The sequence below is a fragment of the Ambystoma mexicanum genome, chromosome 3q (genome assembly GCF_040938575.1).
Source record: "Ambystoma mexicanum isolate Mex_15411 chromosome 3q, UKY_AmexF1_1, whole genome shotgun sequence".
Classification (NCBI taxonomy): Eukaryota; Metazoa; Chordata; class Amphibia; order Caudata; family Ambystomatidae; genus Ambystoma; species Ambystoma mexicanum.
Genome location: NC_090926.1, coordinates 22,604,944 through 22,628,428, shown reverse-complemented (window position 1 = coordinate 22,628,428; position 23,485 = coordinate 22,604,944).

The window sequence follows — 23,485 nt, the reverse complement described above, 5'->3', positions numbered from 1 at the left end:
TATACTTATTCCCTAACGCTGATGTATTCAGAGGACCAACAATATCCATACCAATTCGGTAGAATGGTACTTCAATTATTGGGAGTAGTTGTAAGGGAACTGGAGGTGGCATATGTGCACTGGTCTTTTGGCAGAATGCACAGGACTGTATAAAGTTCTTAATATCGGCATTAATCTTGAGCCAATAGAATGTATTCAGAATATGGGCCTGTGTGTTGATTTGTCCTAAACGGCTGCCCGAGGTGGGAGTGAGCTATCTCCAAGACCACCTGCTTATGGCTTTTGGGCATAACCAGCTGTGTTCTTGCCAGGCCATCTGGAGTGGTGTCCCCTCAGTATAATAATCCATGATTCAAGAAGAAAAAGGGTCTTCCCCTCTCATGGCCCTCACTCCCCGTACCAACCTTTATGAATGCTTCTGCTAACAGTGGCTCATTTCTTTGGGACAACTAGGTTGGGAAGAGTTTCTGGTTCTTCCTCCATGACCCTTTGGGGTTTGGGCTTTTGTGGGGTGTCAGATGGTTTGTCAGCTTCCACAAAGCCATGGGTACCTTACTCTGTCATCTCTCTCCCTGCCTCTTCCTTTATCCTAGGAAACATTGCCCTCTCAATCATTCCCTGTGCAATCTTGTCCCCTTGATGGATCTGAAAGGGATACTTCCCATGATTCTAGAGTAGTACATTTATGCGCTAAATGGTTACCTGGCCACCCACTGAACCTATGGGACCAGGCTCATGCACGACTTGTTGCCCCTTGCACTACCTCTGGGCCCCCCAACCACTTAGGGACTGTATCTACAATCCTACAGTCCCCTGACTCCCTGCACTTATTGAGCCACCTACCTTGCAGTACTGCGTTACCATTGCACTCTCCCTGCCTCCTCCCTCCCCGGGCACTTCTCCTCCCTCCCCTTCGCACTTGCGCAATCTGAATGACACAAGGCCTAGTAAGATCGTTTGTATGGTCCTCCTTCTGTTTACCTTCCTTGTATTGTCGCGCCTAGAAAGACTTGTGTACAGGCGCATTATAAATGACTTATCATATCATATCATGTCTCCCCTAAAGTCCGGATCTATGACTCCTGACAAGACATCAATCCCAAATCTGCAGGCTAACCCCAACTTGGGAGCCAGTCTGATGTAGGTATGTGGTGGTGGAATTAGAATCAGATCAGTGGGTATCAATCTTCTTTCACCTGGGGGAATGACCTTGTCCCTGCTACTGCTACTGCAAATGTCAAACCCAATGGATCCTTTTGTGGCTGCTCTGGGACCTAATTTCTCTAACTCTAGGGTTCCCCAACGTGTATCAGTTAAGCCACATCCCTTTCCTGATACCATTTGTGAAAGCATCAGGAGGTAGACTTAGACAACTGAGGAAAGTTTGGGCTCCAAACATTTATTAAAAGCACATTAAGGTTGGTGTAAGGCCTAACTTGTCCTATGCTCAGGTGGGATTTCCCTACCTAATGGAAACTAATGATAGTCTGTGGCAGGAAATCCAAAATAAATGTCTGTCTGTGTCCAAAACCTATGCTTGCCCTCACATCTATTTGTTCAAAGTGTGTAGAGATGTCAGCAACAAAAGAAAAGTGTTTAAACAAAAGTTCCACGCTTCTTCCAGCTATTGGTCGGAAAGGGGTTTCTCCCTTTCCCCTGATTTCAAACAGTTCACTTTCAATCAAGAATGGGTTCCCTTCCCCAAGCTTTCAAGTCTCTCATTGTTTTCGCAACAGAACAATTCCTTGGGATTCCTCCAAGCTTTCAGTCTTCTGTGGCTTTCACAAAGTTCAACTCTTTCAGTTCACAATGTGCAAGCTTTTCTTGGCAGTCAACCATAAACTTATAGATGAGTGGATTTCTGTTACTTTGGATGTATTCGGTCTAGGTGCAGTTGTCAGACCACGCGGTCTTCCCATCACAGGTCACGCAACCAACACATCTTATTGGGTTCTCTTCTGTAGTTACACTGGCACTGCTGCAGCTCAACAGTGGTATTGCGCTTATATTTTTGCAGTCCTTTTCAGTACTTGCTTTGCCACCATTCACTTGCAATATAATGAAACCTTCTTAGAACTGTGCCACAGTTTCAAATTTCAACTTGTACAGTTCCTCTTTTCCTTGTGGCTCTTGCCAATGCATGCTGTATCTCAGATTCCTCAATTCACAGTTCCTTGGAATCTTTATAAATGCTTGCTTTCTCTGGTTTACATGATTTACAGTTCCTTTGTATCAGGGAACGCTTTTCTCTGCCTGCTAGTGAAATGGCATTCAATCAGTATTACTTTCGTTTGTTTCGGTTTTCAAAATCTTCAGATCATTCTTATCAAAACAAAGTAACTGCAGTTCATTCTCCTGCTGGGAATGTGCACCTTGTTCACAGGCTTCTTATTCACTCTAAAGAAAGTTCACTGCTTTCTGGCCTTTCCACGGCCTTCCCAATTTCATTACAGTTCAGTAGTCACAAACTGCTCCATTCATTAACTTTAACCTTCATGTTAATCGTTACTCATCTGTACTTTACATTTGGACCGGCAATCCCATTTCACGAGCGCTTCGACCAGCATTAACAATGAGGCTCACACCACCGCGTCCCAGAGTCACTCAGCCTGACTCGACTCACCAGGTAAGCTGTCTTCGTGTGCTTCCCTTTGCTTCAGTCAGCTCCTTGCAGCTGACGTTGTTCCCGGGCTTGGCCCGCCTCTCTTCCTGGGCCTCCACCATCTTGGGTTACCAGAGAGGAAGCCCTCTTGACTTCACGATGTCAGCAGCCAGGCCCTGCCATCAGAGACCTTCCAAAACCATACACCACACTCTGCTTCCACTGCAGGGACTCTGTAGCACCTCAGAGCTCCAGTCATATGCCCTTCCCGGCCCCCACCTCCGTCTGCAAGCGTCCCACAGGCTATCTCATAAGCCTCACCGGAGCGGGCCATTTATACCCCCCTCTGCCTTCAGGTGTAGGCTATTTCCTTTAATTGCACAACAGTATTGGTACTCAGCATCCCTCTTATTTGTCCCAGTACCAGAGTGGTGTCTGTGTATGTCTGAGTCAATAAAGAATTGTTGTATGTTTCTAGATGGTCTCTTCCTTGTCTCTGTACCATAGTTGTATGCATTGGGAGATGGTTCTCTAACACAAAAGGGAAAAGATTGACAATACCCCATGAACACCTGGGAGACATTGAATTCCTTATGAAAGGCAAATGGGGATGCCATGTCTCACACAAGGGTGCCTCAATCTCACTCTGCAAGTCTCCTCCCAGGTGATCCTCCCTCGCATATCCACCCCCAGGGTCAGGATCCGAAAGCGATGGCCTTTCCCTGGCCACCTGGGGGGAGGATGTTTTGGGGGAAAACAGTGAGCATGTCCTCATATTCATCACAAAGGTTACATACTGTGGTAGGTTTATCACAAATGTAGCCCCTATCTCTGAACATCTCCGACAATTGACAAAGAAAGGTACTCCATTGGCAGTGGATCCCACAAGAGGAAAAGGTGTTCATAGAGATCAAAGCTGATCTCACTTCGGAGCTGACCATGGCATTTCTTGACCCAAGGAAGCGATCTAAGCTAGTGGTCGAGGCGAGTGCCCATGACCTGGGGCTGCCCTTTTACAAGAGCATCACAGAGGTGAAATGAAACCAGTGACATATCCCTGCAGTGCGTGACTGACACGGAACAGCAATACTCCGAGATTGAACATGAGGCACTGTCAGTCTTGAAGGGTTGTCCACATTATCTTCTTTACATATGTGTGTAGCCAACTGCAGACATAACAGACCACAAACTGCTGCTCCCCATCATGTCAGGCTCATCTTTACATTCCCGTCTAGAATTGAGAAAAGGTTCCTTGTTCTGCAGGTCTATGATGTCACACATTCAGACCAACCTGGGGGCGATATTCCAACTGAATATCTTTCAAGACACTCGAGTTATCGAATGTTGGGTGCATCAGAACAAGATATGAATCCTGAAAATCACCTGTTCCTGGTCTGTGTCAGTTGAGGATATTGCTGCAGCCTCCAGGGATGACAGGTGTTTCCAAATAATTGGAGATGATCTCCTAAGTGATGATTGGAAGCAAAACTTGCACAATTTGAACAAAAAGTTTCAAGAACCAAAAAGTATCTTGGATAAACTCTAGAAGTTGAAACATAAGCTGACGTTCACGTCAGATGGCCTCCACCTCTGAGACGCCTGGATCGTGATTCCCACTAAGTTGGTGACGAAAGTTGTGCGTCTTGTCCACCAGGGTCATCCAGGTGAGGCAAAAACAAAACCTCACCTCACATTGAAGGTCTGGGTTCCTGGTCTGGAGGTAAAGGTGGATACCTATGTCAAGAACTGCTTTGGTGTCAGGTGGCCTTGTCGGAGGTGCAGGCCCCTCCAATTCAGTTCATGCCCCAGAGTTGTAATCTGTGGGAACAGATTAGTGTGGATTGTGGGTCCCTGAATGCTGAGCAACATTTCCTATTTATGGTAGACCAATGATCAAGATACCCCAGGGTGGAGATTGTCACATCAACAAAAGCAGAGTATGTGTTACCGATACTGGAAAAAGCATTTGCAGTGCATAGATACTCCTGGGAGCTATGTTCTAATATTGGCCCACCTTTTTAAGGGGAACAATTTTGTCGGTTCCTTGAGAAACGGGGGATTCATCACAGGAAAAACACCTGTATACAATACAAATAAAGAAATACAAATACAAATATACCTCCCCCTCTTTGGACAAGGGCCAACGGGGGTGATGAACGTTTCATGTGCATGCTTAATAAAGTCCTTTGGATTGCGCACAGTCAAGGACTCAGCAAAGACAATGCGTTGTGCCAGTTCCTGTTTAAATATGGGATGATGTTGCATTCAGCGACCAATGTTGCACCAGCAGAAGTATTTTTCTGACTATGCCCGCAGGGCCTCATTCCACACCATACGCACATTGAACCAGGATGGATTAACAATGAGGTTGCAAGCCAGGAGAGAGTGAAAACCAATGAAACCAATGAGCAGGAAAGGTCATGATCTGGAAATTTGTGATTCAGTGCTCGTGAGGACACGTCATCCTGTAGGGAAATTTAGCCTCCCCTATGAATCGGGACCGTTCCTGGTGGTGGACAAAAAAGGCTCGATGACGACCATGTCTGATGGTCGAGGGGCTGCAACTCTAGCTTCTTTAAAAAGTTCAGTCCATGCTCCACGGCGATACCCGATGCAAGTATATCAGTCACAGAGGGTGATGAGTGTCTGTCCTGGGACGAGGTTCGTGATGAAGATATTTGCCTGCTAGTTCACTGGACGTCAACAGGCAGCTGTACATGATGGTAGTGGTGCTGGGCTACCTTTCGATTTACCGGGCAGTGGGGAACCTCAGTGTATTTATCCTGTTAGGTCTTCTAGATGGCGCCCTACACATCTGAAAGATTATGTTTTGGAGTACTAATGTACAGTTGGATTTGAGTATTATTGCAAAGGAGTCTGATTGCTCTGTCATCTCAGAAGGCACCATGAAGCAAGACAGAGACAACAGATTAAAAGTTCAAAACAAAATGGTTTATTAAATCAAATGTCAGGATGGTAGAAGGCCTAACTTGCCCTATGCTAAAGTGGGATTTCCCTACCTGAACAAAACTAAGGACAGTCTGTGTCAAAGAGTTCAACTTAAAAGTCTGTCTGTGCCCAAAACCCATCCTAGCCCTCAAAACTAAAGCTAAACAACATGTAGGGATGTCAATAATCAAAGAAACGGTTTGAACACAAATTCTGAGCTCTTAACCTCCTCTTCAGCTCCCCTTCCCCAAGTTCAAGAAAGTTCCACAAAATTCTCAAGATTACCTTTGTCAAATTCAAGGCCGTACAGCTGTGCACAATCCTCTGGGTTCCCTTGCCCAAGTTCCAAGCAACACAGTTCAAAAGAAAACGGTCTTGAAGCACCATCCTCAAGACAGCATTTGTAGTTCCTCAGGTCTCAGGGGTTCCCTTCCGCAGGACATCAATGCAACAACTGATATTTGTTACAGTCTTCCAAAGTTCAATACAAATCCAGGCCAACTTGGCCCTCCTTCTGGTTTGCATCACCAGCTTACTTGTAGTGCTCCTCTTTGATATATTTCACAAAGACTTTGGCTTTCACAGTTTAGGGCTCCCTGGTCTAGGCATAGTTATCAGACCACATGGTCCACCCATCATAAGCCGCGCAACCAGGAACTTGAGGCTCATATATGTATATATATTTATTTACACACGCCTGGTTTCTCTTTATCAGCCTCTTGGCTTTGCCATTATGTGTTATACGCCTCTTTGCCAGTCTTGGGCCTTACAGCACTGTACTCATTCATAAAGTTCACTTGAGTTGTGGTGGTCTGGCCATGTCCCACCTTTTTGTTGCACTCTTTCACACTTGCACTCTTGTAGGCAGGTTGCTTTCAATTGGGCACGTTCCCTTTTGTCTTTCATCCGTTATCAGCTTTTTTCTATACCCAAAAAGCATCACTTGGTTTTATTTGCAGTTTTCATTCAATTTGGTATTCAATACATATCCAATATATATAATTCAATCTTGTTCCAAAATTTCATTCAATTCAGTGTTCCATATGCATACCTAAACTTTGCTTTGAGGTTTGTGAGGAACTAATGGTGGCAACAAGTAAGACAGACACAAGTGATCACAGTTCAAGGGTGTTTATTGAAACATGTTTGCAGGGTGGAAAAACGCCTAAACTAAACCTAAATCTAAGATGGGAGCAGGCGTCAACCATTAATGAAAATAAGGCAGTCCTAGGGGTGTTGTGTCAAAATAAAAAGCCCTATACTAAGAAACCTATTGCCAAACCTCTAAGCTAATACAAAAAGGGATGCAAAATAGTTTACAAGAAAAGAAAGAAGTGTTCTCAAATAATATGTCAGGATGCGACAGCTTGGGTCTCCCCCACATTTTGAGCACGTTGTAAAGTGGGCTCTTGGAGCACAGTACAGTCTCTGGCTTCTCCAGCACGAGACAACAGTTCTAATGGCAGATCTCAGGACTGTCGATAGCCAAGTCTCATTTCCTTGAAAGTCTCTTGCCTTCGAGGACCTGACATATTCAAATAACAAAACAAATAAACAGTCTCTTTTCTATGTGTTTTGGGTGACGACTTTCACCCTGGGATTCCCCTCTTATGGGTGCAAATCCCTAGAAAGTTCTTTAATGATATTAAGACCCGAATAGCTATGTTCTCTCGCTTTCGACGGCCTCTCCGGTTCCATAATAAAGTTCAAACAAACGAGTTCCTTCAACAAACTTAATGTCCTTTTTAACAGTTCAGTGTGGACATCCTCTGCCGGGTTCACTCTTGTCAACACACTGTTTCTTGAGACCTTAGACTTGCCCCTTTCTTATCAGCATCCCTCGGTCGGGTTAACCCTTATCAAGTTCACATTCACCAATGGCTACAGAGTCACTTCCCTTGCTTTGTCATGTGGCAGGATACACGTCGTTTTCTTTATAGTTCATAGATCAAAGACTTTTGAGAGTACAGGGATTTTACTAGACCTCCTGTATGACCCCTTTGACCTCTTTTGGTGACTTTCCTATGGCCTTATGATACCTGTAGTGTTGCTTAGAGCGTCTCTTGAGTTAGCACCCACGTGGTGCAGGTTGCCCTCTGCAGATGGTCTCCCTTAACATTTACAGTTTTTTACACAGTTCATTAAACTTGGTTCAAGCTTGCCACTTTGCGCTTCTCATTCAACACAGCCCGGTTCTTATCGGTTCTCCCCCCCCGAATCACCAGATTTGTTGAAGCGCTCAGCTTTCCTCTTCATTGAAGTAAAGGCCGGTACTACGGTTTCAGCAGCTTCACTCACTCCTGCTTATCGGCATAGGCTTGCCCCGTGTACCATTCACATCTGCTGCAAGACACTTGTGCTATTGTTTGTGGTCTTGGGCTCTCTTCCTCGAAGGTTCCGCAGGTCTGGGATGAAAAGGGCAAGTTCTCTCCTCGGCACCCTCTCGTTTCCTGCCGCCTTTCTCTGCCCTCCTGCTCCACATTTTATCCCTGTGGGGAAGGGAAAGGGCCGTCAGGTGTGTGTGATTCTTATCAATTGCCTGACTTTGCCTGACCCTTGTATTGGGACATGTCAGGTAAATGGCTCTGGTGTTAGTCCGTTCTGTGGTGTGTCATGTGAAAGTATATGTGTCGGAAAATGGGGCAGGGGCAGTGGTTTTGAATGTCCTATGTGGTAGGATGGGGAAAAGGTGTTGAAAGAAGGGGGAATACTGCGTCTCACCCATCAGTGTCCCAGTCCCAGAGGACCCCCAATCCAGATGACCCTCCCTCACTGGTCCACCCCCAGGAACTGGATCCAATAACGATGGCCATGTCCTGGCCATCTGAATGACAATTCCTCAGGGACTAGCTAGGGAGACACCTACAGGTTTCTCACATGCCCTTCCTCCATGCGATGTAGCCGCATTGCTTAACAGGGGAACCGAGAAAGAAAATCCACTTTTCCAAGGTCATTTCCTTTCCAATGTTCCACTGTGAAACAATAGGGTTGTAGGTCTAGAAACAATTGCATGACCCGACGGTTGGACTCTTTAAGTTGGCTAATCCAAACTAAGAGTGAGTGGTCGGTAACCAATGTAAACATTCGACCCAATAGGTAATATCTAAGATCGATAATGGCCCACTTGATGGCTAGGGCCTCTAGCTCTACCACGGAGTAGTTTTTTTCAGGTGGGAATAATTTGCGACTGGTGTATTATATGGGGTGTTCTAGTCCATTGAAAATTTTGGACAAGACGGCTCCTAACCCTGTAAGAGAGGCGTCTGTCTGAAGCACAAATTCTTCCGAGAAATCGACTACCTTTAGGATTGGGTTTTAGTATAATGTCTGCTTTAAGATGTTATAGCATATCTCGTCATCATTGTTCCAATGGAGTTTCTGAGATTCAGCATTTTTAACTTTATCTGTTAGCCGTGCTGTTTTATCTGAATAGTTTGGGATAAACCTACAGTAATGTCCTATTAGATGAAGGAAAGCCCTGAGATCTCTTTTGCTTTTGGGAGTTGGAGAATCCAAAACACCCTTTACCTTTTCATGTTGGGGTTGTACGTTCCTATTCCCTACGAAAAAGTGGAGGTATTTCACAGCTGATTGGCCCAACCCACATTTAGTTAGGTTAGCAGTTAGACCCACATTCCGGAGGAATTTCATGATGGTACAAAGATGGAAGAGATGGTCTTCCCAGTTTTTACTATAAATGACAATATCGTCAATGTAAGCTCCACAGTAATTAGAATAGGGCTGTAGGATGTTATCCATAAAACGTTGGAACGTAGCTGGTGCACCGTGTGGGGCAAAAGGGAGGACATTAAACTGGAATAATCCCAGGGGCATTGAAAATGCAGTTTTTGCCTGCTCTGGCCCATATACGGGAACTTGCCAGTACCCCTTTGTTAAATCTAGGGTGGGTAGATAGGTAGTTGTTCTGAGTTTATCAATTAGATCATTGATCTGTGGCATGGGATAGGCACTGAAGTCTGATGGCATTAGCTTGACGGAAGTCTATGCAAAATTTCCAGGAGTGGACCGGTTTAGTGACCAACACGATAAGAGAGGACCATGAACGTGTGGAGGACTCAATGATATTACCCTTAAACATCTTGTTGACTTCCTCAATCACTATCTGTTTTCTTGCCTCGGGTAGACAATAACGTTTTAATTGAACTGCATTGCCTTTAGGGATTTGAATATAATGGTATGTACCTTTTACTCTTCCTGGCTTTTCTGAGAATACATCAGGGAATGAGACCACTACATCTTTTAGATCTTCCCATTGTTGAATAGGTAACTCGGAAGGAACCAGGCAGGCTAGTACTTGTCATGGATGGCTGACAGATTCTCCTTCCACTCTTAACAGGTTTATATAATGCATGTGGACTTTCTGTTTGCGGTCTGGTTGAGCTATTTTATTTGTGCACGTCCCCGTTCGTTCTATTACCTCGTAAGGTCCATGCCACTTTGAAACAAGTTTGTTCTCTGAGGTGGATTGTCCAATAGAAAAAGATCTCAAATTAACTTTTTTAAAAATCATAATTGGCCTTTTGTTGGCTCTGGGCTTTTCCTATATGAGTACAAGCCAAGTCCCAAACCAACTTCATGTGTTCTCGCATTCTAGTGGCGCATTCTAGTGGCGGCAGTGCTCTAGATAAGATTTTGAGGTGGGAGTATTTTACGCATGATTTTTCAAATTAGAGCGTAAATGCAATTTCAAGAGAGTAAAAATGAGTTTTCTCCTCTGCAAGAGAGTAAAACGTATCCAACATACACCCAATGCATGCGTAAAATCAGACCCGTAGCCAAAAGAGTTGTAGATCAAAGTTGTCTGGCTTGGCTTTAACCATTTTATTACACTTGTGGAAAATATTCTGGCATAAAATAACTTACAAGTACCTGGTACTTACACAGCTTCATTTTCAAAATTCTAGAGCCTAGAAACTCTGTTAAGAACTACTATAGATTGAGACTGATGTATTGCCTGCAGAGGGAGTGTGAGTAAGCAATTGTTGGCATATGATTTACTTACAGGAACTTGCACACATAATCCTAGCAAAAGTTACAAACTGCTAATCTACCTTTCCCGCTGTCTGCTGCAGGAAACTAATGTGGATTGCCAGACACTAGTTAGCAATATCACTTCAAATAACCAAAAAGTGCATGCAAGCTGAATTGCATTATGGTCGGCCTATTTATAGTTTTATTGGTTTATTGTTTGTGTACAAAGCCAAAAACCATAATTCTGGCAATTACAGTTAGGAAGAAATGCAGTGCATAAGTTGAAGACTGGACCCAAAGCCCTACTTCAACACTAAAGTGTGTGATCCTGGACAAATACCTTTGCCACTGTGCCTTTTTAGCAAAAATAGAAATTGCAATACAAGTGATTTATTTCCAACTAGTTACTACTAAAAAAGCCTGACTGGCCTCTGTTCCACTGTTCGACCTGTAGCATTAATAGTAGTGATCATTTATATAATGCACATGACAAAGTTTATGTCTCTTGGCTTACTCCTTGCTGCTTGTTTAATATAACTTCACATGAATTCCTCGAGTATTAAAGACTTGTCTGTACCTTCCCCCATCTTCTACTTCCATCCTAGGAGAGCAGTCTTGATTGCCTGATAGGTTTCCTCCTAGATAGCCAAGAATCTGCATTTCGGACATAACACGCATCACAGCAAATTCAGCCCATGACCGCTAATCACATCAGTGGTGGAAGTGGAAAAAAGGAACTAGTTGTCCTCTGGTTGCATTCAATAAGGAGGGAGTAGGATGGCCGGACAGATGGGGTGGGAGGCAGGGTGGAGTATGGGGACAGGGGACCAGGATCACAAACCTTGGCTGAACATTGAAGCAGGGATTTTAATCCACTCTGCAAATTCGACCACATACCTTCCAAGCGTCAATCTAGTTAACCCCACTGTACTTTCAGTGATTTAATAAAAGAAGTTGTGTAATATACTCAGATATGGAGATTATTGCCCTCTGCTGCCATCTAGAGGAGGAAAGTATGCTTTTTAATGAAAATAAGAGTAAACGGTACGCAGAAGAAAATGTAATGCTCCGTAATGGCTTTAATTACATGAGTATAAAGCCAAGATACGCACCTTATCTGTTGGGCCGAGTGGCGGTTTGTGATATTGTAATGGGAGCCTCCTCTCGTTCCTCCCAGTTTTCCCGGAGCATTTCCAAGACATTTCTCGGTTCCCTTCCTTAGAGTAGCTCAAAGGGAGAGAAAGCTGTGGAAGCTTGAGGGGTGTGCCTCACTGCAAATAGTGCCATGGGATTATTCGATCCCAGTCCTTTCCATCCTTGTCTACCAGTTTCCACATAATTAGTTTCAAGGTCTTATTGAATCTTTCTTCTAGACCATCGGTTTGAGGATGGTATACCGAAGCTCGCACAGTGGTGATGTGGAGTAGCTCTTTGACTTTGGCCATAAGCTTACTCATAAAATTCAATCCTTGATCTGTTAGTATTTCTTTGGGAAAACCAACCCAAGAGAAATACGGTAGAAGATGTTTTAGGATCTGCTGATTAATATTATTTCGCATGGGGAAAGCGTTTGGATATCGAGTTGCATAATCTACGATAACACCAGGATATACTTATTATCCAATTTAGATGTTTCTAGAGGTCCTATAATGTCCGTACCAATTCTAGAAAAGGGGAATTCTATGATTGGTAGCGGATTCCGAGGAGCAGGTATTGTGATATGCGGGCTGGTCTTCCGACATATTTTGCAGGTTTGTATGAAAGTTTTTATATCGGTGTGGACACATGGGCAGTAAAACTTTCCACTAATATGTGCCTGGATTTTAACGTGTCCTAAATGTCCTCCTGTGAGATAGGAATGTGCGATCTCTAGCACAACCTTTCGGTGGCTTTTAGATATTACTAGTTGGGTCTTTATAAAACCTTCTGGCGAGGTTTCTTTTCGGTAAAGTAACTCAAGTTTTAAGAAGAAGAAAGGGCTTCCCTTCTCTATGCCTTCCTCTTCTGGGATTGCTTGTAAAAAAGCTTCAGTGAGGGCTGGATCATTTTGCTGGGCAAAGGCCAGGTCGAGATAGATGGTGGGTCCGTCTCCTTTCCTGTCTTCTATGTTAAGAGATGTATCAGCTTTGCCAATGCCTAAGCCTCTTTCTGTTTTAGCTGGTTTGTTTTCTTTAAACTGAGAGAACACAGCTCTTTCAAAAATTCCCTGTGCAATTTTATCTCCCCGACGTACCCCAAAAGGGACTTCCCCATGATTCTGTAAGAGAAACTTTACGTCTCCCCTGATGTCGGGGTTAATAATGCCCGCTAAGGCGTCCATCCCGAACATCCAGGCTAAGCCAGATTTTGGGGCTTATCATATGTAACACGCTGGAGGGGGTTATCACTAGGGCCCTCATTACAACCTTGGCGGAGGACCATTGTGCTATTAGCACCATGGTCCATGCCGCTAAGGTTGCAATTCCGCCATGGTGGATGGCGGAATTACCACCCCATTCCAAGGTGAGTGGGGCGGTAATTCCCCATTCACCAATGGCCCCTTCCCCATTCCCATTTTTGCCCCATAGGGGATAATGGGAATGGGGAAAGGCAATAATTACGGCACCATAAATTACGGTGCGGTAATTATCGCCAAGGTCCCTTTGCGGCATGGCTTTTAATGCCTGCAAAAAGCAGGCGTTAAACAGCCATCCCGCAAAGGGAACCTTGTAATCAGGCGTTAAGGGTCGGCCCCGTTTACGGCGCCGTAAACCCCTTAACGCCTGAGTCGGAATGAGGCCCTAGGGTCATAGGAATCATTCCTCTTTTCCCAGGGGGTATAATAGCTTCTATACTGCTACAGATATCAAACTTTATTGATTCCTTGGTGGTGATGGAAGGGTTAGAGGCTTTCCGACTAAGTTTTGAAATGGTAGGGTTCCCCAATTTGTTTCAACTGAGTCACATCGCACTCCTGACACATATGCGACAAACTCATGGTGGCAACAAGTAAGACAGACACAAGTGGTCACAATTCAAGAGTGTTTATTGAACAATGTTTGCATGGTGGAAAAACACCTAAACTAAACTTAAATCTAAGATGGGAGCAAGCGTGCACCATCAAATGAAAATAAGGCAGTCCTAGTAGCGGTGTGTCAAAATAAAAAGGCCTATTCTAAGAAACCTATTGCCAAACCTCACAGCTAATACAAAAAGGGGTGCAGGATAATTTACAAGATAAGAAAGAAGTGTTCTTAAATAATATGTCAGAATGCAGCATCTTGGGTCTCCCTTCCTCACATTTTGAGCATGGGGTAAGGTTGGATCTTGGAGCACAGTACAGTTTCGGACTTCTCCAGCACAAGATGACAGTTCTATTGGCAGCTCTCAGGACCGTCGATGCCCAAGTCTCGTTTCCTTGAAAGTCTCTTGCCTTCGAGCATGTGACATATTCAAATAACAAAAGAAACAAACAGTCTCTTTTTCATGGGTTTTGGGGGATGACTTTCACCCTGGGAGTCCCCTCCCCTGGGCGCAAATCCCTGGAAAGTTCTTTAATGATATCAAGACCCCGGATAGCTATGCTATCTCGCTTTTCGAGGGCCTCTCTGGTTCCAAAATAAAGTTCAAACGAAAGAGTTCCTTCAACAATCTTAATGTCCTTTTTAACAGTTCAACGTGGACATCCCTCTGCCGGGTTCACTCTTGTCAACACACTGTTTCTTGGGACTTTAGACTTGCCCTCTTCTAATCAGCATTCTTTGGATGCTGATTAGAATATCTAAGTTCTGAAATACTGGACGACAGGCGTGTCCTAAATGTGACCAAGAAAACGCTGACATGACACACATGTTTTGGTCATGCCCAATAATTGAGTGCTTCTGGGGCGAAGTAGCGCAAAAACTGGCAGAAAAGGGGGTTACGCTCGTCATAGATATGGCCTGGGCCTGCTTACTGGGTGGGTTGCCCAGATCATGGAAACTTAAACATGTTGGGAAACTGAAAGATTTGGCATATGTGCTCGCAAAATGACGAATTGCCATGGGATGGAAGAAATGCCACAAGCCACGGGTGGAGGTATGGTGGAAGGAATTGCAGAAATGGGTGGAGGCTGAAACAGTGGTATGGCAAGAAGCGAGCAGCTTGAGTGGTGAGGAAGAGGCGGGCACCTTGATGGCATGGAAATTACTAATAGCAGAATTGTTCGGAACAATATCGGATCCAACAGAATCCGAGGAAAGTGAGACCCTGCCGCATGTAGCAGATACTGAATGCGAATAACAAATAGGCTCGTGGAGGGGGGTGGGACTGGGGGAGCAGTGACTAAGACTAAATGGTGTTTAATGGAATTGTTATAAATTACAGTTTGTGTTTGGTTTGTATTGTTTGGTTTGCATAAAATTAATAAAATCATTTAAAAACAAAAAAAAGGGAGACTGAGAGGGGCAGGAGAAGGAAGGAGACAGAGACCCAAGACAGCTCAACTGAAGATCCAGGTGAGGAGAGTCAGAGGGAGGATACTTCAGAGTGTGAGAGAACTATTTTAACTTTGCCCAAGACTTGGCTTCTCCTCTCATATTCTTCTTGGGTTTTCCTTGACTTTGCCAACACTTGAGTCTTAAACAATTCACTGCATGGTATCTCTCCCTTGCACCACCTTATTTCCATTCCTTTCATAAGGATTCATAACTTGCTTTGGCTTTATGCAGCATAACATAGTTCACAATGTCTTTCAATTCATTCAGTATTCAAGATAACTTGCTTCTGCTTTAAGCGGCATTAAAAATTGCTTAGTATTACTTTCAGTTTGTTCGCTCTTTCAAAGGCACTTGTTTCTGCATTCCAAAAGTGCTTATAACTATTTTACATTCATCCGGTAGTAAAGAACAAGTGTTTCGAGCTCTCTGAGCACTCCGGTATGAGTGTTTCCCTTCTATCATTCACCGGCTCCGTAAGGCAGCTCCTCTGAGCTTCTCCTCTGCTTCTCACACTCCGGTCTGGCTTCTTGTGTCTCTGCTTTTCCTTCACAGAAACTGGAGTGAACACCCCACCACTCTCTTGGCATTCTGCAGCTGCTGGAATGGCTCTGCACCCACAGTAAAAGTGTCAGTCACAGAATTACAGGCACTTTTACTGGCACTTTTCCCAGACCGCAAAACTTGTTATGAGACCCAAGTACCTGGAATCAACAGTCACCCAACATAGAAGATCTTTGTTGCCAGGTCCCATTAATAAAGCCTGCTGTATATTTGGGATGTCTCTCTGAAAATCCCCCAGAAGAAAGGCCATTGCTGCATTCAAGTTGTCTGTAAGGCATTATTTCAGTAAATGGGGGGCAATACTTCTTAACCTTAAAGAATCATAGGGTAGGCATATAAGAAGGAAGCTTAAACAATTTTAATTCTCTGCTTTGCAATTTGTACACCTTGCACGAGATGTACTGTTCCATCTATTCATGGTATTCACTGGGAGAAGAGTGTCCACTCTGGCGAGTGCAAATAAGTGTCTGACTTGGGGTTGGTAAGATTTGACAAGTAGGGTTGATGGCTGCCACCTGTTACAAAAATGTCTGCCCAACCTAAATCGGCCAGGCACTCCAACTCATCCACTTCAGACCGTCCTGTTAGCAAATTGTTTTTTGAGCTTTGTCATCAAGGACCTATGCGAATCAGTAAGCCGAATAAAGATGTATCCTAGGCCAGTGGGTGAGGTCTTGCGACAGCTGGTTGCTATATGGAGAGACAAAGGCAAACTGTTCATGCAAGCCCTTGTCCAATAGCTTACTGAACTAGAATGTCACTCTTTTTTCTGAGCAGCTGACTGGGGAATCTGTCACCCTCCTCTTTTGTCTGAGGAAGCCCATATTAGCATACAGGGTGGCATTTGGAAAGCTTTTGGAAATGTATAGAAGCTATTTCCAGAAATGGCGTTCACATAACTCTGGAAACATTATTTTCTAGGCCTAGCATCTCAGCACCATTGGCAACTGAACCACCAAACTTCGCTCATTAGACCCTCTCGACTTCGGAACCGTGTTTGCGTACAAAGCTGAAGATGGCTCTTCCTGCCATTGCCACTTTTCTAGTTGCGAGTTCCACCTGAGCCTTCCACGAAATGCTTGATGTTATGGATATGACTAGATAGGTGAAAAAATCCACTAGCTTCGATTTATTCACAATTCATCTTAAAACAAGGCTTCTACTGTCTACTTTGCTTGTTGAGAACCATAACTTATCATTTCTGTCACGAAAGGGGAAATCAGCTGAAAGTGTAAAATAAAATCAATCAAATCACACAGCACTGCTTTGAAGAAAACCGAGCCTAAACACAGCACACAATTGCGCTGAAATGGCTTACCAGATCCCCCGTCCTCGTAGCCAACTTCGGGTGTAAGATGCAAGGGCGACAGCTGGACTGGAAGATGAAAAGAGAGGTGAGAATTTAGTGATAGGAAATGGTGCTGAATGGCCTATTATTTTATATATCGCTTCATATAAAATAGATCTTCTGCCTAGGTTCTTGGAGTACCATTAATTAACTGCTACAATGCATTAAACAGAGGAGTCAGTTCATGTGATCACTCGGCAGCCCGATCATGCTCTCAGTTAGCTCATGTTGCGTGGAACTGTATTTATTACCCATTTGTGATGCGTGAGAAACCTGAGGGTATCCTCACTCCTACTTCCCCTGGATCCTCTTCTCAGGTGGCCAGGGAAAGGCCATCGGTTTTGGATCCTGACCCTGGGGTTGGAGAAGCGATAGAGGATCACTTTGGTGGAGGGTCCTTGGGAATTGGGAGTGGCATGTCCACAGGCGAGACATGGTATCCCCCTTTCCGTATTGATGACCAGCCTATCCCTTCCTCAGCCCTTATAGACTAATATAAAACAGCTCCCCTCATTTCCCCACATTTAACATCTGGAAGTACTGGGACGAGGAAGAGATGACTGAGAGTAATCAACACTCACTTCATTCCACCACTTTTGTACTGGGACGGGGAAGATGCCTGCAGAGAGCTCTGAGGGTCAGGCATGTCCCTTTAACTACAGTCAGGCAAATGTAATTATGAGTCCACACCTGCAACCTGTCAAGTGGTTGCAGGTGTATAAAGCGAGACCTGTGAAACAGCAAAGAGAGCAGCAGGGAGACCTGTGGTGGAGAGACCAACAGTAGACCCGTGATATGAGGAGGCAGTCGTGGTGGGGCCTGCGAAGAAGCCAGGACACCAGCCGATGCCTAGAGGAACTGTGGAGCCCTAGACATGCTAAGCTCTTATGCTACCAGAGATGTGGGGGCCTCTGTATTGGGAAGCGTGTTGCTGATCCAGCGAGCAGGAAGGATAGAAGAAGGGACACTGTCCACGTCCCTGCCGGGAAAGGAAAGCGCCGGCGTCTGCAGCTAACATCTGAAGTGCGAGCAGGACTCACAGTGTAAGGCCCGCTGACTGGAGAAGGAGAACGAAGGCAGCAGGAGCCGCCAGAGAGTACGCTGAGAACCAGTGAGTGGCGGGGAAGTCACTCAAAGCTGGGGCACTGCGGAAAGGCTGCGCATGCTGAACAAACTGCTGTATAATGTTATTTGAATGCCCAATGGAGTGAAAATTGTTAGAAATCTCAAGGTGTCTCCCTAGATAGTCCCTGGGACTCTGTCATCCAGATGGCCAGGATACGGCCATCGCTATTGGTTCCAGTTCCTGGGGGTGGACCAGTGAAGGAGGATTACCTGAATGTGTGGTCATCTGGGAGTGGGACACCGATGGGTGAGATGCGGTATCCCCCTTCTTGTAACACCTTTTCCCCATCCTACCACGTAGGACATTCAAAACCACTGCTCCCACCCATTTTCCGACACAAACACTTTCACATGACACACCAGAGAAAGCACTAACACCAGCGTTGTTTACCTAATTTGTCCCAATACAAGGGTCAGGCAATTGATCAGAATCACACACACCTGACGGCCCTTTCCATTAACCACAGGGATAAAAGGTGGAGCAGGAGAGCACAGTACGAGCACGGCACAACGAGAAAGCTGAGCAGGCGCGGCAGTTCAATAGAAGGAGAAATGTGGCAGGATTCGAGAGGGTGGTGAGGAGAGAAGTGACCTTGCCCTTTTCGTCCCAGACCTGCGGATCCTTCAAGGAAGAGAGCCTAATACCGCAAACAATAGCACAAGTGTCTTGCAGCAGATGTCAACGGTACATGGGGCAAGCCTATGCCGATAAGCAGGAGCGAGGGAAGCTCCCGCGACCATGATACTGGCCTTAACTCCAATGAAGAGGAAAGCCAGGTGATTCAACACAGCCGGTGAGTTAAGGGGAGAACCGATAAGAACCGGGCTGTGTTGAATGAGAAGCACAAAGTGGCAAGTTTGAACCAAGTTTAATGAACTGTCTAAAGAACTGTAAAAAGTGTTAAGGGGAGACCAGCTGCAGAGGGAAACCTGTACCACGTGGGTGCTAACTCAAGAGACTCTGTCGATCCCCATCTAAGGGACACTTCAAGTAACAGAAGGCCATAGGAAGGTTGCCAAAAGAGGTCAAAGTGGTCATACAGGAGGTCTAGTAAAATCCCTCTACACTCGAAAGTCTTTGATCTACGGACTATAAAGAAAACAAGGTAAGTGAATCCCGCCACACGAGAAAGCAAGGGAAGTGAATCCCATAGCCATTAGTGAATGTGAACTTGATAAGAGTTAACCCGACCGAGGGATGCTGATGAGAAGAGGACAAAGTCTAAAGTCGCAAGAAACAGTGTGTTGACAAGAGTGAACCAAGTGGAGGGATGTCCATGTTGAACTGTTAAAAAGGACATTAAGATTGTGGAAGGAACTCTTTTGTTCGAACTTTATTTTGGAACCGTTGAGGCCCTCAAAAGCAGGAGAGCATAGCTATCTGGGTTCTTGATATCATTAAAGAACTTTCTAGGGCCCTTCCATTCCCCACAGGGATAAAAGGTGGAGCAGGAGAGCACAGTATGAGCACGACACAACAGCAGAACGAGAAGGCTAAGCAGACGCAGCAGTTCAAGTGAAGGAGAAAGGTGGCAGGAATCGAGAGAGTGGTGAGGAGAGAAATGAACTTGCACTTTTCGTCCCAGACCCACGGAACCTTCAAGGAAGAGAGCCTATATACTGCAAACAATAGCAGAAGTGTCTTGCAGCAGATGTCAACTGTACACGGGGCAAGCATATGCCGATAAGCAGGAGCGAGGGAAGCTACTGCGACCATGGTACTGCCCTTGACTCCAATGAAGAGGAATGCCAAGCAGTTAACCCAGCCGGTGAGTTGTGGGGAGAACCGATAAGAAACGGGCTGTGTTGAATGAGAAGCGCAAAGTGGCAAGTTTGAACCAAGTTTAATGAACTATGTAAAGAACTGTAAAAGGTGTTAAAGGAAGACCAGCTGCAGGGGGAAACTGGTACCACGTGAATGCTAATGCAAGAGACTCTGGTCGATCCCCATCCAAGTGACACTTCAAGTACAAGAAGGCCGTAGGAAGCTTGCCAAAAGAGGTCAAAAAGGTCATACAGGAGATGTACTAAAATCCCTGTACACTCAAAAGTCTTTGATCTACGGACTATAAAGAAAACAAGGAAAGTGAATCCCGCTACACGAGAAAGCAAGGGAAGTGTATCCCGTAGCCATTGGTGAATGTGAAATTGATGAGATTTAACCCGACCGAGGGATGCTGATTAGAAGAGGGCAAGTCTAAAGTCTCAAGAAACAGTGTGTTGACAAGAGTGAACCCGGCAGAGGGATGTCCACGTTGAACTGTTAAAAAGGACATTAAGATTGTTGAAGGAACTCTTTTGTTTGAACTTTATTTTGGAACCAGAGAGGCCCTCGAAAAGCGAGATAGCATAGCTATCCGGGGTCTTGATATCATTAAAGAACTTTCTAGGGATTTGCGCCCAGAGGAGGGGACTCCCGGGGTGAAAGTCATCCCCCAAAGCCCATGGAAAAGAGACTGTTTATTTCTTTTCTTATTTGAATATGTCACATGCTCGAAGGCAAGAGATTTTCAAGGAAACGAGACTTGGGCATCGACGGTCCTGAGAGGTGCCATTAGAACTGTCATCTTGTGCTGGAGAAGTCCGAAACTGTACTGTGCTCCAAGATCCAACCTTACCACATGCTCAAAATGTGGGGAAGGGAGACCCAAGATGCCGCATTCTGACATATTATTTATGAACACTTCTTTCTTATCTTGTAAACTATCCTGCACCCCTTTTTGTATTAGCTGTGAGGTTTGGCAATAGGTTTCCTAGTATAGGTATTTTTATTTTGACACACCGCTACTAGGACTGCCTTATTTTCATTTGATGGTTCACGCTTGCTCCCATCTTAGATTTAAGTTTAGTTTAGGTGTTTTTCCACCATGCAAACATTGTTCAATAAACACTCTTGAACTGTGACCACTTGTGTCTGTCTTACTTGTTGCCATCATGAGTTTGTCACATATGTGTCAGGAGTGCGATGTGACTCAGTTGAAACAAATTGGGGAACCCTACCATTTCAAAACTTAGTCGGAAAGCCTCTAACCCTTCCATCACCACCAAGGAATCAATAAAGTTTGATATCTGTAGCAGTATAGAAGCTATTATACCCCCTGGGAAAAGAGGAATGATTCCTATGGACCTAGTGTTGATAACCCCGTCCAGCGTGTTACATATGATAAGCCCCAAAATCTGGCTTGGCCTGGAAGTTCGGGATAGACGCCTTAGCGGGCACTATTAACCCCGACATCAGGGGAGACGTAAAGTTTCTCTTACAGAATCATGGGGAAGTCCCTTTTAGGGTACGTCGGGGAGATAAAATTGCACAGGGAATTTTTGAAAGAGCTGTGTTCTCTCAGTTTAAATAAAACAAACCAGCTAAAACAGAAAGAGGCTTAGGCATTGGCGAAGCTGATACATCTCTTAACATCGAAGACAGGAAAGGAGACGGACCACCATCTATCTCGACCTGGCCTTTGCCCAGCAAAATGATCCAGCCCTCACTGAAGCTTTTTTACAAGCAATCCCAGAAGAGGAAGGCATAGAGAAGGGAAGCCCTTTCTTCTTCTTAAAACTTGAGTTACTTTACCGAAAAGAAACCTCGGCAGAAGGTTTTACAAAGGCCCAACTAGTAATACCAAAAAGCCACCGAAAGGTTGTGCTAGAGATCGCACATTTCTATCTCCCAGGAGGACATTTAGGACACGTTAAAAGCCAGGCACATATTAGTGGAAAGTTTTACTGCCCATGTGTCCACACCGATATAAAAACTTTCATGCAAACCTGCAAAATATGTCAGAAGAACAGCCCGCATATCACAATACCTGCCCCTCGGATCCGCTACCAATCATAGAATTCCCCTTTTCTAGAATTGGTACGGACATTATAGGACCTCTAGAAACATCTAAATTGGGTAATAAGTATATCCTGGTGTTATCGTAGATTATGCAACTCGATATCCAAACGCTTTCCCCATGCGAAATAATACTAATCAGCAGATCCTAAAACATCTTCTACCGTATTTCTCTTGGGTTGGTTTTCCCAAAGAAATACTAACAGATCAAGGATTGAATTTTATGAATAACCTTATGGCCAAAGTCAAAGAGCTGCTCCACATCACCACTGTGCGAGCTTCGGTATACCATCCTCAAACCGATGGTCTAGAAGAAAGATTCAATAAGACCTTGAAACTAATTATGTGGAAACTGGTAGACAAGGACGGAAAGGACTTGGATCGAATAATCCCATGGCACTATTTGCAGTGAGGCACACCCCTAAAGCTTCCACAGTTTTCTCTCCCTTTGAGCTACTCTATGGAAGAGAACCGAGAGATGTCTTGGAAATGCTCCGGGAAAACTGGAAGGAACGAGAGGAGGCTCCCATTACAATATCACAAATCGCCACTCGGCCCTACAGATAAGGTGCGTATCATGGCTTTTTACCCATGTAATTAAAGCCATTACGGAGCATTACATTTTCTTCTGCGTACCGTTTACTCTTATTTTAATTAAAAAGCATACTTTCCTCCTCTAGATGGCAGCAGAGGGCAATAATCTCCATATCTGAGTGTATTACACAACTTCTTTTATTAAATCACTGAAAGTACAGTGGGGTTAACTAGATTTTTGGGACTTCTAGTTTACCATTCAGACTTAACATGTTGATGTAAGGATTTACATGTTGCCATGTGGTGTTATTATGCAATTTGTGTTTTTGGAAGTAAACTCTTTAAGACATCATTACTGTAGGCCTTGAAATCCAAACTATTTGTACTGAGTAACGCTTGGAAGGTATGTGGTCAAATTTGCAGAGTGGATTAAAATCCCTGCTTCACTGTTCAGCGAAGGTTTGTGATCCTGGTCCCCTGTCCCCATACTCCACCCTGCCTCCCACCCCATCTGTCCAGCCATCCTACTCCCTCCTTATTGAATGCAACCAGAGGACAACTAGTTCCTTTTTTCCACTTCCACCACTGATGTGATTAGCGGTCATGGGCTGAATTTGCTGTGATGCATGTTATGTCCGAGATGCAGATTCTTGGCTATCTAAGAGGAAACCTATCAGGCAATCAAGACTGCTCTCCTAGGATGGAAGTAGAAGATGGGGGAAGGTACAGACAAGTCTTTGATACTCGAGGAGTTCATGTGAAGTTATATTAAACAAGCAGCAAGGAGTAAGCCAAGAGACATAAACTTTGTCATGTGCATTATATAAATGGTCACTCCTATTAATGCTACAGGTCGAACAGTGGAACATAGGCCAGTCAGGCTTTTTTAGTAGTAACTAGTTGGAAATAAATCACTTGTAGTAGCAATTTCTATTTTTGCTAAAAAGGCACAGTGGCAAAAGTATTTGTCCAGCATCACACACTTTAGTGTTGAAGTAGGGCTTTGGGACCAGTCTTCAATTTATGCACTGTATTTCTTCCTAACTGTAATTGCCAGAATTATGGTTTTTGGCTTTGTA